General features: G+C 45.0%; 1 protein-coding gene across 1 annotated transcript in view; it reads left to right on the top strand.

The window, feature by feature from the left end:
* Window positions 1–15641, top strand: part of LOC126195218 (dipeptidase 1-like) — a 585745-nt gene that overhangs the window by 441076 nt on the left and 129028 nt on the right. The window lies entirely within an intron of this gene.

Genomic DNA, 15641 nt, shown 5'->3' with positions numbered 1-15641 from the left:
ATTCCCAAGCCTTGCTAAGATTATAGCCACAGTAACGGTTTATGAGGTCGTCATTGGTGCGAATTTCGATGGCCTCTCTAACAACGCTGTCCCAGTATCTCGACGTCTGTACCAGAATCCTCGTGCATTCATACTCCATAGCGTGATTTTCCGACAAACAATGTTCTGCGACCGCTGACATCCTCGGATACATCAGTCGAGTGTGCCTCTGGTGTTCACGGTATGATCCTCGACGGTACGCATCGTCTGACCAATATACGACTTGCCACACTGACACCGAATCTGGCACACGCCGGCCTTCCTCAAACCGAGGTCATCTTTGGCACTCCCCACCAGTGCACGAGTTTTCCCCGGGGAAAATCGCCCGCATTTTGAAGAAACACCGGGTTGGAACTGTGTTTTGTCCTCCGAATAAAAATCGTGCACTGGTGGGGAGCGGACGGCGGAGAGAGTGCACCGCTGGCGGAGGGTATTCAAATCGGCCGCCGCCGCGACCGAACCCAGTTCCCCCTGAGCAGCCATAGCGTACGGATCTCCGTACAGGCACGTTCACAGGAGCTCAGTCCGTCAGTTCACCTGATGATGGCGATATGTATGATGGCCGAAATATTGTGCCTGTTGGACACTGTAGACCGGCAGTACACCCGTGGATATTTTGATTATCAAATACGCCGGGAGAAACTCAAGAAACACATTATTTTTCATGCTTAAACATAGGTTAAAATATCAAGTATTATGGAAAGATTTACATAATAGAGTACACAGCCTATTAAAATGTATTTTATATTAAAGTCAGGTAGTTATTCAAGTATATTGAAAGTAAGTATGTAAACTGTCGTATCTTAAATAACCATTTTGTCCTGAGCCGATCATTCGGAAAATTCCTCAATTGATACTACGACGAGTTCTTTTCTATCTTGTGTTTCATTCCTACCAGCATTTTAAGAGCAGTGGCTTTGGCACATTGAGACACAAGACAAATTATTCTGTAATCCTTGACCACTTTAGATTTGGCTTCTATAGTATGGTGACTACGACTGTCTTAGGAGAACCTGCTTGCCGAATTCCTGCACTGTAGATTTTATTTTTGAGTAGCGTTGGTCTCTTTATAGCAAAAGCATGCCGTGGACAAAACGGGACAACGAAACCAAATTAACGAGATAATCGTTGTGGTTCCTCAGACGTTAACCACTCGTATCTCTTAGGAGAATTACTGCCTTGCGCGGCTCAGTGAAGATTGGAGGGTTGGGCTGTTTCCGAAGTGCCTGCACACGACAGATAAGTTATCGCACCGTGGCACGCGAGTTACGGGAGCGGAGGCGGGTGTCGCGGTGAAGAGATTATGAGGCTTCCAGCGCGACGGCCTGTCTCCGCGTCATACGGCCCTCTCCGACCACGGGCCACGTCAGCGGTGGCAACCCACTTCCACACAGTAGTGCCTATGTCGTTTCATCTCTGAGCCATCCTATTTGTAAAGGGACTTGTTACTTACTACATTCTTGTTGTCGGAGGCATGTATTTACTCCACTTCATAGCTTACTTACCCTATAGGACGTATTGTCTGTGTACAATGTCATTTCTACATTCATCTTTATAAAATAATAACGACACTGCGGTTAAAAATAAAGTAAACCCTCACTAATTTGGAGTTAGCGATAATGTGAATTTTTTTTTTTTTTACATCGCAAAGTGTATAGGACATCATTCTCGCTTTCCTCATTTACTGTAAAATGTTGAACACATCCCCTCCCTTTCCAATCGCTTTACGCGTGGCTGATAATGCCCACTTCGCTTGCTATCCAGTTGTTTTAAATTACATCTCTGTCATCGCAGAAAATGTTTTTTGCCAATTATTGGAAATATACGATCTTTGAAAATGTTTCTATGATAATTTATTACGTCATATTGTCTTAGATATATTAAAAAACATGTACATCACCGATTTTGCCAAGTAGGTACCATCTTCCGACGTGCTTAATGCACTAAAAAGCTTCTTACAGATATACACTAAAGAGCCAAAGAAACTGGTACACTTGCCTAATATCGTGTAGGGCCCCCGCGAGCACGCAGAAGTGCCGCAACGCGACGTGGCAGTGCTGGAGGGAATTGACACCACGAATCCTCCAGGGCTGTCATAAATCCATAAGACTACGAGGGGTGGAGATCTCCTCTGAACAGCACGTTGCAAAGCATCCCAGATAAGCTCAATAATGTACATGTCTGGGGAGTTTGGTGGGCAGCGGAAGTGTTTAAACTCAGATGAATGTTCGTGGATCCACTCTGTAGGAAACCTGGACGTGTGGAATTGCTCAAGTCCGCCGGCCGAAGTGGCCGTGCGGTTAAAGGCGCTGCAGTCTGGAACCGCAAGACCGCTACGGTCGCAGGTTCGAATCCTGCCCCGGGCATGGATGTTTGTGATGTCCTTAGGTTAGTTAGGTTTAACTAGTTCTAAGTTCTAGGGGACTAATGACCTCAGCAGTTGCGTCCCATAGTGCTCAGAGCCATTTGAATTGCTCAAGTCCGTCGGAATGTACAATGGACATGAATGGATGCAGGTGATCAGACGGTATGCTTATGAACATGTCACCTGTCAGAGTCGTATCTAGACGTATAAGGGTTCCCATATCACTCCAACCGCTCACGTCCCACACCATTAAGAGCCTCCACCAGCTTCAATAGTCCCCTGTTGACATGCAGGGTCCATGGCTTCGTGAGATTGTCTCCACACCCGTACACGTCCATCCGCTAGATACAATTTGAAACGAGACTCGTCCGACCAGGCAACATGTTTCCGGACATCAACAGTCCAACGTCGTTGTTGACGGATCCAGATGAGACGTAAAGCTTTGTGTCAGGCAACCATCAAGAATGAGCCTTTCGGTTCCGAAAGCCCATATCTATGATATTTCGTTGAATGGTTCGCACGCTGATACTTGTTGATGGCCCATCGTTGAAATCCGCAGCAAATTGCGGAAGGGTTTCACTTCTGTCACAGTGAACGATTCCCTTCAGTCGTCGTTGGTCCCGTTCTTGCAGGATCTTTTTTCCGGCCGCAGCGATGTCAGAGATTTGATGTTTTACCGGATTCCTGATATTGTAGCTACACTCTGGAAATGGTCGTACGGCACAATCCCCTCTTGTTCGCTACCTCGGAGATGCTGTGTCCTATCGCTCTTGTTCCGACTATAACACCACGTTCAGACTCACTTAAGTCTTGATAACCTGCCATTGTGGAAGCAGTAACCGATCCAACAACTGCGCCAGACACTTGCTGTCTTACAAAGGCGTCGCCGACCGCAGCACCTTATTCTGCCTGATTACATATCTCTGTATTTGAGTACGCATGCCTATACCAGTGCCGGCCGCTGTGGCCGAGCGGTTCTAGGCGGTTCAGTCCGGAACCGCGCGACTGCTACGGTCGCAGGTTCGAATCCTGCCTCGGGCGTGGATGTGTATCATGTCCTTAGGTTAGTTCGGTTTTAATTGTGTGTGTGTGTGTGTGTGTGTGTGTGTGTGTGTGTGTGTGTGTGTGTGTGTGTGGTTTGAGGTTTTCGGGCGCTAAACAGCGTGGTCATCAGCGCCCGGTTTTAAGTAGTTCTAAGTTCTAGGGGACTGATTATCTCATATGTTAACTCCCATAGTGCTCAGAGCCATTTGAACCATTTGAGCCTATACCAGTTTCTTCTGCTCTTCAGTGTATAAACAAACGTAGTTAGGCACTTAGAATACCATGAAATTATTTAGCATTTCAGTGAATGTGCATCATATCGTCACACGATAAAAGACTATTTTACCATCTGACGATGTGATCTACATTCATTGTTATATCCTTTACTGAGGCAAACTAGCCCACGACTGTTGCAACTAGTCCTCAGTGCGGTATCGGCCACTATTCTGTCGGCCTTACTTTGAAATACGCGCCTCCACCGCGTTTCCTACAGCCGCCACGATAAAAGGGCGCTGCCACGAACGATTACGCCACTGGCAGTGAGATTCAAACGTCGCCTCCCCGGAGCTCCAGCGGCGGGTGTACTTAGGTTCGAACATTCGTGCACTGACCCTATTTATTGTGCTAGCCAGTTGAGTAACAATTACAGACTGTGATAGTGGCCAGGGCCCGACATCTTCTGAATAGACATTGTACTGAAGAGTGACAGTTTTAGAAATATTTTTTATCTGTATATATTTGTACATTCAACTCTACGATTAGCAATTGGCGCTGTTACTTCCGCATCTAAGCTATGTATTGTCATCTCGTAGAATCGGTTTAATGCCGGTGGTCCGCTTCTTCCCAATACGATATTTCGACGTCGTAGCTCGGCGTCTCCATCAAGTGTTCCCCAGTCTCAGTACGCCAGTCTCAGGGAACACCTGATGAAGACGCCGAGCTACGACGTCGAAATATCGTATTGGGAAGACGCGGACCACCGGCATTACACCCGATTCTACGAGATGACAACAAATCGCCGGGAAAGTCTTAGAAATGAAAGCTATGTATTATTTTTACTATTTGATATTAGATCTAGAATAAATTCATATCTGAATTTTTTGTTCATGGACGGAATCTGTTCGTCGCTCCTGTATCCACTAAAGAACCACAAGCGTGCAAAGGAAGAAATGACACTTAATATCCTTGATGGTATGTAGTAAACGTCCGAGCTGTTCCCACATATTTTAATGAGGAAAGATATGGAGAATATGCTTGCTACTAACGAGGGGGGAGGGGGGGGGGAGGAGTACCTCAAAATTATACAGGCAATCCATAAAATACAAGTGCTATGTGTAGACGATGTTGTCCTGTTGAACAACGGTACGATGATACTGTCACATGAGAGGTAACACGTGAGGAAGCACATGGCTCCCAATACTATGGCTGCAGGAGTAACTCTGTTCTGCTCCTTTAAAAGATTGGAAGAATAGGACGTCTCGCCAGGTCGACGCCATACTCCGACGGTTATCCAGGGTAGTGCAGAATGATGATTCACCGCTAAACAGAACGCGACACCATTCACCAGTAGTCCATGGTTGTCGGTCGCGGCGCTACTCCAAACGCAGCAGTTTGTGTCATTGTGTTAACTTCAACCTACATCTGGCATGGTAACTTCTTTTAATGCGTCTGCTGCACTGAGCGACGTAGCGCAGTGGTTAGCACACTGGACTCGCATTCGGGAGGACGACGGTTCAGACCCTCATCCGGCCATAACTGATTTACGTTTCCCGTGATTCCCCTAAATCGCTTCAGGCAAATGTCGGGATGGTTCCTTTGAAAGGGCACTGCCGATTTCCTTCCCCATCCTTCCCTAATCCGATGGGACCGATGACCTCGCTGGTTGGTCCCCTCCCACAAATTAACCGACCAATCAACCAATCCGTCTGCTGCTGGTCTCTGTGCAATTGTGCGGGATGATAGGTTCAAATGGCTCTGAGCACTATTGGACTTCTGAGGTCATCAGTCCCCTAGAACTTAGAACTACTTAAACCTAACTAACCTAAGGAAATCAAACACATCCATGCCCGAGGCAGGATTCGAACCTGCGACCGTAGCTGTCGCGCAGTTCCAGACTGTAGCACCTAGAACCGCTCGGCCACCCTCCCGGCGCGGGATGATAGGGAGTGTTGCAAGGGGGGGGGGGGCGGAGGGTGTGTGTGGGGGGAGTGTATTACCTGTTCTCGGTTAGAAGACGCAGAGATGCAGGTGTGAAGCGATTATGATGGGCTTGCAGCACAACACAGCGAACCTCCCTCCTGGACGGTCAGACGTGGCCGACAGGAACGTTGACGAGTATGCATGCCATCACATTCCTATGCAGTCCAACATCGGAAGGTGTCACACATCTAATGCCACACAAATTTGGATAATGCACTATCCCACCAGATTGCCCAATAGAGTCCCAAAATGAGGCCCCCTTCAGACTTTCAGACGCTGATAACGCTGTCCCAAAAGAGATCGCGGCATCATGTATGTTCTTCACCCCGATTGATCAACATCTGCCGCTGTTCAAGCTTCTTATATACCCTTCCAGGCCTAATATCAACATGAACACCACTAGTGCACTGTGGTGGATCTTCTATCACAGAGCATTATAGCTATAATAATTTATGTGTACGTATACAAGTTACGTTGAAACCCGACCATGACTTCTGGGTGCTTAACTTTTGTTTGTCAGGCAGCCTATTTACGGAGAGTCAGTTTCGATCAAGAAGCCATCTTCGTCACTTACAATTGACTCGGCAGATACTTGTTGTCCAAAAATTACACATTGCAGCAGCTTTTGGTGGTTTCGTTATGGCGTTTTTTAAACTTGAGCTGGCGTTAAGAGCAGCCTTATCCAAAATGTTCGTTAAAATTGCTTTATGACACAATATTACATTTCGTATTGTTGGCTCATACGTACTCCTGGCTAAGCTTATTATTTTTGGAATCACTTTTCTGCTTGTCTTATGAACAGAGTGACTATTGTTGAACTAGATGAAAAAAATGTAAATTATTTACATACTACCGCGCACACATTTTATTCAATATGTAAACGTCACTACAGATTTCGGATTTAGGTTATGACATGTTCGATATGCCTGCCCTCATTGGCGGTGATGTGGTGCAGACGAATAGCGAAATTCTGTGTCACGCGCTGAAGTGCTGTCGACGACTTCCTGAATGGCTGTTTTCAGCTCAGCAATGGTTCTGGGATTATTGCTGTACACCTTGTCCTTAATACAGCCCCACAAAAAGGAGTCGCATGTGTTCAGAGCCGGAGAATAGGAGGCCAATCGAGGACCATGCCAGTGGCCTCTGGGTACCACACAAACAGAATGCGGTCCCCAAAGTGCCCCTCAAGGACATCAAACACTCTCCTACTTCGATGGCATCGAACTCCGTCCTGTATGAACCACGTCTTGTCGAAATCAGGGTCACTTTGGATAATGGGGATGAAATCATTTTCCAAAACCTTCACGTGCCGTTTGGTAGTCACCGATTATTCCGTGACTGGACATTGCACACCACGTAGTCACCCGCTGAGGGTGAAGAGACTTTTAGATCGCGAAGTGTGGATTCTCAGTCTCCCAAATACGCCAATTTCGCTTACTGACGAACCCATCCAAATGAAAGTGTGCTTCGCCGCTAAACCGCGTGCGCATGCGCATACTAATTCCCACCATGCTCTGCGGCCAACCGTGTAGTTTGAACGTCCTAACACTAACCGTTCAAAAGTTATGACGATTTTTTTCTTATAGTTCAATAATGATATGTGTTTGGCCTCACTCAACTGTGATTAGTGTCACTAGATCCAATATGCAGAAAATCGGCGCTTAGGGACTCTTGCTTTAAAAATAGACAGAAAAGGATCTACAATCCGAGATACAAAAAAAGGACGCAAATTTTCAATCAATTTTTGTAACATACTATTAACGAAATTGGTACAACTTTCCTCCAAAGTACTTATTTGGCCATCAAAAGTACCAGCTTCAGGCTGGTAATAAAAACTATTTCGGAGAAAATTCAATTTGATTTTTTACTAGTCTTCCTGACATCTGTGATTCACAAATTCGTCAACAAAAAATCGCTAATACAAAAACATTGCATTAATCGGTTAAATATGAAGAAACACAGGCATAATAGAGAACTGAATGCTTTGCGTTTCTTAAGAATATTAATGAGATGTTAAAACGTAACATGGTACGATGTCTTAGGACCGTTATTGTGGTTATTTAGTACACCTAACTAGCATGTAACTTTATTCCAATTATTTGTATTTACTGTTTTTCGAAGTATATACTCGTACATATTCTATAAAATGCTCAAGTCGTATTTGCACTGGCTGAATGAATTGAGAACATCAGTGACCTTTTGCACACAGCTAAAATTCACCTACTCGTACTACTCTCGTTTTGTACCTCATTACAAATGAAAGTAAAGCTCGAACAAGTGGACGGCCACGAGAGGCGGTCCTAATTGGCTTGCCAAGAGAAATCGTGGCCAGTCAGTGGGTATGAAGTGAGCAGAAATTGAAATAATGATGAGAAATCAGCATGGCGATAATAATAAAGCAATGGAAGCCACGCGAACGAGTGTTCTAGAAACGTACTGTTTTGGCAAGCGCTGAGACGTCCCTTTAGTTCATCAGCTGATCGCGACCTCCTACCACATAGTAGAACTTTCTTGGTTACCGCCTTCGACGCATTCAGAAACTCTTTACGGAACTTCAGTGTACAGTGTGGCTGTAATTACAGTTTCGCTACTTGAGAGGGCCCCCATGAAAAACGAGAGGTCGTAGGACAATGAGACCTTGTGGAAACGTTTGTAAGGGCATACGGTAAACACATAACCAATAAACGCCTGATAGAGCAACATTTCAATTTCCGTATGAGGGGGTATCATTTGTTAATTGCTTACCATGTTGATATCTGTATGCACGACAGCCTGCAAGCGCACCGCAGTCGATATTGTTATAGTGCTGCCTGAAACATGTCCGCTTGGATGTTGGCTACCTCCTTCGCGACGCTCGTCTTAACCACCAATGTGCGTTAGTGTTCCATTATTAAACACTGCCCTTCTTGTAACCAAACAGAGATCATGTGAAACTCAGCTCGCCCTATTTGTCCAAGAAATTCACAGTGCCGTAGACACTGGCGAGCAGATTGATGCCGTATTCCTGGACTTCAGGAAGGCATTTGATACGGTTCCGCACTTACGTTTAGTGAAAAAAATACGAGCTTACGGAATATCGGACCAGGTTTGTGATTGGATTCAGGATTTCCTAGAAGAAAGAACACAACATGTCATTCTTAACGGTTCAAAATCTGCAGATGTAGAGGTAATTTCGGGAGTACCGCAAGGAAGCGTGATAGGACCTTTATTGTTTACAATATACATAAATGACTTAGTTGACAACATCGGTAGCTCCGTGAGGCTATTTGCAGATGACACGGTTGTCTACAAGAAAGTAGCAACATCAGAAGACTCGTACGTACTCCAGGAAGACCTGCAGAGGATTAATGAATGGTGCGACAGCTGGCAGCTTTCCCTAAACGTAGATAAATGTAATATAATGCGCATACATAGGGGCAGAAATCCATTCCAGTACGATTATGCCATAGGTGGTAAATCATTGGAAGCGGTAACGACCGTAAAATACTTAGGAGTTACTATCCGGAGCGATCTGAAGTGGAATGATCACATAAAACAAATAGTGGGAAAAGCAGGCGCCAGGTTGAGATTCATAGGAAGAATTCTAAGAAAATGTGACTCATCGACGAAAGAAGTAGCTTACAAAACGCTTGTTCGTCCGATTCTTGAGTATTGCTCATCAGTATGGGACCCTTACTAGGTTGGATTAATAGAAGAGATAGACATGATCCAGCGAAAACCAGCGCGATTCGTCATGGGGACGTTTAGTCAGCGCGAGAGCGTTACGGAGATGCTGAACAAGCTCCAGTGGCGGACACTTCAAGAAAGGCGTTACGCAATACGGAGAGGTTTATTATCGAAATTACGAGAGAGCACATTCCGGGAAGAGATGGGCAACATATTACTACCGCCCACATATATCTCGCGTAATGATCACAACGAAAAGATCCGAGAAATTAGAGCAAATGCGGAGACTTACAAGCAGTCGTTCTTCCCACGCACAATTCGTGAATGGAACAGGGAAGGGGGGATCAGATAGTGGTACAATAAGTACCTTCCGCCACACACCGTAAGGTGGCTCGCGGAGTATAGATGTAGATGTAGATATTTCAAATCTGGTGATCTTGGTGGCCATGCAGCTTGAGACTATCGGTAAATGATTCATTTTTCTCCAAATGCGTTACGGAGCAACAGTGATCTCACGAGCAGTGTGAGGTGGAGCTCCATCGTGCTTCAAAGCAGTGAGTCTAAGGCACCTCACTCCCTTAGACCAGGGATCACATGTTGGCGAAGCACATCACAGTAACGTGTGCCGTTCACGCTGCGTGCCCTTGGTCCTTGGGTCCGAGTTCCTCAAACAAAAATGGACCAATCACGATATGTGCCGTGAAGCCACACCACACAGTGACGAATTTGCAGTGCCGAAAATAGCGCTCCATCGCGAACGCACAATGTTGCTTCGAACAGCTACGACATGATTACTGACCCATTATGGAATGAAACTTGATCTTGGGTACTAATAATAGAAGGCGCCACCGTTGATGTGTGTTGTTTCTAGCAAGCGTTATTCAAATTTGAAATCGCCAAAGCATTGTGAAAGACCCTATAGTTTTCTTTGCCCACGTGAGCGCGATGGGTATTTTTGACATCAAATCTTTTATATGAGAGATTCAGATGAGATCGACAAAAAAATGGTTCAAATGGCTGTGAGCACTATGGGACTTAACAGCTATGGTCATCAGTTCCCTAGAACAAACCTAACTAACCTAAGGACAACACACAACACCCAGTCATCACGAGGCAGAGAAAATCCCTCACCCCGCCAGGAATCGAACCCGGGACCCCGTGCTCGGGAAGCGAGAACGCTACCGCGAGACCACGAGCTGCGGACTGAGATCGACAGTTTGGAAGACATCTCATCTCAGGATTATTCAAATCACGAACTGAAGAAAAAGGTTTCGAGAATCATGAATGTCATAAAATAAGTTCAGTTTAATGAAAGCAACCTTCCATGTTATAATCATATTCAAACTGCTTATAACAACGCACTTTCCGGACACTGGCCGGTTAGAGAACGTGGAAGTTACTGATCGTCACTTTCCTCACAGCCAGTTCCTGAAGTTCCATTCCAGCCACAGGAAATTTACAATGCAAACAAAGCGCATTACCATCCGTATACAGAAGTTTTCCACAAAACTATTTCCAGATCGAAAGAGCACAGCTGCTTCACCTGCTGTAGCAAGCGATGCCAATGGATCCGAGACGCCAGATATGATTGAATTATTTTAAGATGGGATGTAAATAAATGACTAATTTTTGTCTGAAATATTTATTTGTAATTCTGAATTTCAATTTACAATAAAGTGCTTTTGAAATAAAAACTGATAACTCACTTCTATGTATCACTGTAAACAAGAAATAATTAGCTACGGGTCAGGCAGGTAGTTAGGCCCTACTTTAACCTCACCAAAAAATTTTCTTTCCTTAAAATAGTGTCAAGCTGCACATGTGCATTGCAATCAAAATTCGTGCGGATCTGTAGATACAAATTTTTCTGTCCCAAGAAAATTTATCATATTCGAACTTGAGATATACGGAAAAATTCTGCAGCAAACTATTGTTAAGTAATTTTACGGTTCGGTTGTTTTACCCTTGTTACAAGCAGGAGTCGCCTGTGCTTTTTTTCCAGTCAATTGGGGCTTTGCGCTGGGCGACAGATTAGCGTAAATGCGAGCCAAGTAGGGGCCAACACCGCAGATTACTGTGTAAAACCGAATTGGGATTTCATTCAGGTCTGGCGACTTATAATTGTTTTCAACTCTTTCAGTTGCTTCTCCAGTCCAGGAATGTCTGTGTCCTTCGTATAGGAGTCTGTGCAACGGTCAATCGATGGTATGTCTGTACGATCCTTTTGCATGACTTACTTTTAATTGCAAAATATAAAACTCCAGCTTTCCTTTTACTGTCTGCTAATGCCACACCAGACTAGTCGACGAGTGGCTGGATAGAAGCCTTAGACCCGCTAAACGATATTCCACATTACCAGACTTTTCAAAAATGGTTCAAATGGCTCTGAGCACTATGGGACTCAACAGCTGAGGTCATAAGTCCCCTAGAACTTAGAACTACTTAAACCTAACTAACCTAAGGACATCACACACATCCATGCCCGAGGCAGGATTCGAACCTGCGACCATAGCAGTCGCGCAGTTCCAGACTGAAGCGCCTAGAACCGCTCGGCCACCATGGCCGGCTTTACCAGACTTTTCTCGGATTATTCGTAAGATCTTTTGCTGAGGTATGACGGGTGAAGTTCTATGCTTCGCAGGTCAGTCTTTTTATAGGCGCACGAATTTCTGCTTACTTTTGCCTGTCGAGATTCTCTCGTTCTTTCCTGAATCAAGAATGCAGCAATCTCTGTTTCCTCAGCATTTTCCGAATCTTGTTGTTAAAGCACAGTCGGCTTTTTCCGTCCTTAATCTACTTGCTCGACATATCCTTCTTCAGAGAGCGATTTACAATGAGTTTAAACTTGGCCCACAATTCCTCTGCGCCCTTCATATTGGAACTAAATGATGTGAATTTATCGTCTAAGTAGGGTGCTAACAATTGCTTGTCTGATCTTTTCTGCACAAAAACTCTCGACTAATTTATTTTTCAACCATCGTCTCTATATTATTATGATCACTGATACCAGTCTCTACATTGATACTGTCGATATGTTGAGGCCTGTTAGTAGCTATGGGGTCTAAAAGATTTCCGTTGTCCCTCGACAGTGACACAAAAATATCCAGGTAATAACGGTTGAACAAGTTTACTTATCACAAATTAGTAGCACTGTAAAATTTAGTTACTTCTTGAAATCGAACAGTAATACTTTCTGGCAGGTGAAGGCCAGTTAGATTGTCACAAGGTTTATTAAACACACATTTTATCAAAGTCAGACCATTAGGCAGCAAAACTGACAAAGTCCAGCATATAGCCATTTGAAAATTAAACGGGAATAAATTCAAAAGTCTGCCACGACGACAGAATCCCCGTCTTCTTCGGCTGGTAGCGCCAGGGGTCGCCAAGTGAGATGAAGGACAAAGATATGGAGGCAGCTCTCGAGTGAGAATGCTGATTGATGGAATCCTTGTGAAAGTGACACCTGGCCCAGAAAAATTCACCCTGAATGAACTGATATGGTATGGTCTGGCCTGAGCGCTGTCCTAAACACTACTCGGCACTAGGATACAGCTAGGCCTATTTTCGATCACGTGTCTTGCAAAAGAGAGGCTGTAGCGGCGCATAGGTTGTCTCCTGGTGTACGGTCAGGCCGGCCGGTGTGGCCAAGCGGTTCTAGGCGCTTCAGTCTGGAACCGCGCGATCGCTACGGTCGCAGGTTCGAATCCTGCCTCGGGCAGGGATGTTTGTGATGTCCTTAGGCTAGTTAGGTTTAAGTAGTTCTAAGTTCTAGGGGACTGATGACCTCAGATGTTAAGTCCCATAGTGCTCAGAGCCATTTGAACCATTTTTTGTACGGTCAGACCATGGCAGTTGTCTTCAGGAAAAAAGTCCCCTGTGTGTTAAGCATCTTCAGAGGACTGATATGATGCTGAATGCTGACACTGCAGGAGTTAAGGCTCAGTGCAGCACGATGTATGTGGGTTGTGGCAATAGCTGCTCAGTTTTCGGAAATTACTTCACAAGATTATCTGTCCATCTGTAATCCATGGACACCACAACTTATGCTTGGCAGGTTAAAGTCGCGTCCAACTAGTATCGCATGATCGAGGTACATCCATGCTACTGAGTGAGTGTAGACTTACTGTGAATGACTCTACAGCTGTTACGTCAAAATCAGGTGGCCAGTAGAGACATCTGATGATAACTTGAATTCTTCTAAAGCACCAGATAACTTTGCAGTCAGACTCATTTTTGACCTTGGTAGACACAATAGTTTTGTCGGCTGCAATAACGTTCCCTCTCCAATGATGCCTAACCTGCCTTTCCGATGTATGTTACATGCTTCATTAAATATTTCAGGACTTTCTACTTTGATTTTCCCCTAGCTCTCGGTTGAAAGTACAGTGTAAGCATGAAGACGGAAAATTCAGGAACTTTATTAGAAAACTTCGACTAAAATTTTGACGTCAAAATGTCTTTACTGTGTACACGATCTGATTTTGCTAGTTTGCTGTCTGCCACCGAGCCTGAAAAATCCCCATGCTCAGTCCACACTTATTCCGCTACCTGTGTTGATGCTTCCTCTGCATAGTGCACCCTTGACCTATCAAGTGGAATCCTAAAATTCTCCACCCCAAAACGCAGGTCCAGAAATCTGCAGCCAAGAGCGTCAGAGAATCAGCGAAGCCTCTCAGAGAGACCCTCCACTCAGTTCGAAACCAAAGGACCCTGATCGGTTCTGCGTACAATACGGAAATTTTAAGCTCTGCTTTCACACCACAAGCCAGGCCAACGGTCTTGACTGCTTCCACTAACCGCCTGCACTGGCTGAGGATGGCCTCAGAACCCAACCGACATGTGCCACTGGGACCAACATGAGCCACAACTTGAAGATGACAGCACCCCGTATCCTCAATAGCCATAGGTGGAGTCCCTTCCATACCTCGGATGAGGTCTCCCGGCAGACATGAGAGTGCGCACTGCACTTTTCTCCGGCTTTGGACGTCAGTTCCCTGAGGGGCTCCATAACACACCTAGCATTGGAGATCCCGGGAACTAGCCAACCCACTCCTGTTGTATGCGTCCTCAGACTCTGCTGAAGGAGCGGCCAGTTGTCCACACACAGGATGAATAGGTAAGGTCAGACTGCCAGTTCCTCCATTGGCTCTCCGTCTCAAGCGTGCAAATTTGTTACAACCTGCAACTGACTCTGTGGTAGGGCGGGTTACCGAATATTTGGCATGATGGAATGTGCCTTGGCAGCAGAGCCCATGGGTGAAAGAAGAGACACTCGAGGTGTCCCATATGAGAAGCACTAGTTTTTCCACCAGCACTACATCCTGAGGAAGCAGCCTGCAGACGTGACCAACAGGGTCTTCAACAATTCGTGAACTGCAGCCAGCTACTGCTGTGTGTGCATACAGCATACCCACGCTACTCGTAAAATACCAGTGACAATAATAGGTAAGAAACGGATAAAAACTAGTCCTGTTGTCTTTAAAGATAAGAGTACACTCTACGAAGGATTGTGCCTACATTTATATCCTGAAAATCACTGCCGGCTGGAGTGACCGAGCGGTTCTAGGTGCTTCAGTCTGGAACCGCGCGACCGCTACGGTCGCAAGTTCGAATCCTGCTTCGGGCATGGATGTGTCTGATGTCCTTACGTCAGTTAGGCTTAAGTAGTTCTAAGTTCTAGGGAGCTGATGACCTAAGATGTTAAGTCTCATAGTGCTCAGGGCCATTTTGAAAATCACTGTGAAGTGCATGGCGGAGGCTACTTTGCATTTCACCATTTATTAGGGTTGTTTCCTATTCATTCTCCTTTGCATAGCAGGAAGAATAATTGCTTAAATGCCTCTGCGTGCACTATAATGAGACCAGGCTTCTTTCTGTGGTCGCCATGGGGGCATTATGTATGAGATTGTAATACATTCGTCGATTCCTCACTTAATGCTAGTTCGTGAAACTTTTTAAGATGCTGTCATGGGATAGAATGGGTCTGTTTTCCAACATTTAAAAGTTCAGTTTTTTCAGCATCTCCGTGATGCTCCTTGATGTGTCTGCCGCTGGTGGGTACAAATTAACAGCCCAGGTGTAAGGAACAAACAAAAGTTTACTGAACATAATTTCCATAAAAATATTCTCTCCAATGGAACAAAAGAAAGGATGGTTCTTCAGTAAGTGTAACAAAATAGATGCTAGTCCTCCAGTCAGTGAAACAAAATAAATGATGGCGCGTAAATAATGGAGCCATTTAAACTTTCAGAATTACAAAGTAAATAAAAAAGTTCCATGACACTTTAAAGAGTTGTACTCGCTTCAGTGAACAAAATCTTAACGTCTT

The sequence above is a fragment of the Schistocerca nitens genome, chromosome 7 (assembly GCF_023898315.1).
Source record: "Schistocerca nitens isolate TAMUIC-IGC-003100 chromosome 7, iqSchNite1.1, whole genome shotgun sequence".
NCBI classification, from domain to species: Eukaryota; Metazoa; Arthropoda; class Insecta; order Orthoptera; family Acrididae; genus Schistocerca; species Schistocerca nitens.
Note: the sequence above shows the minus strand (reverse complement) of the source record. Positions and strands in the feature narration are given on the sequence as shown.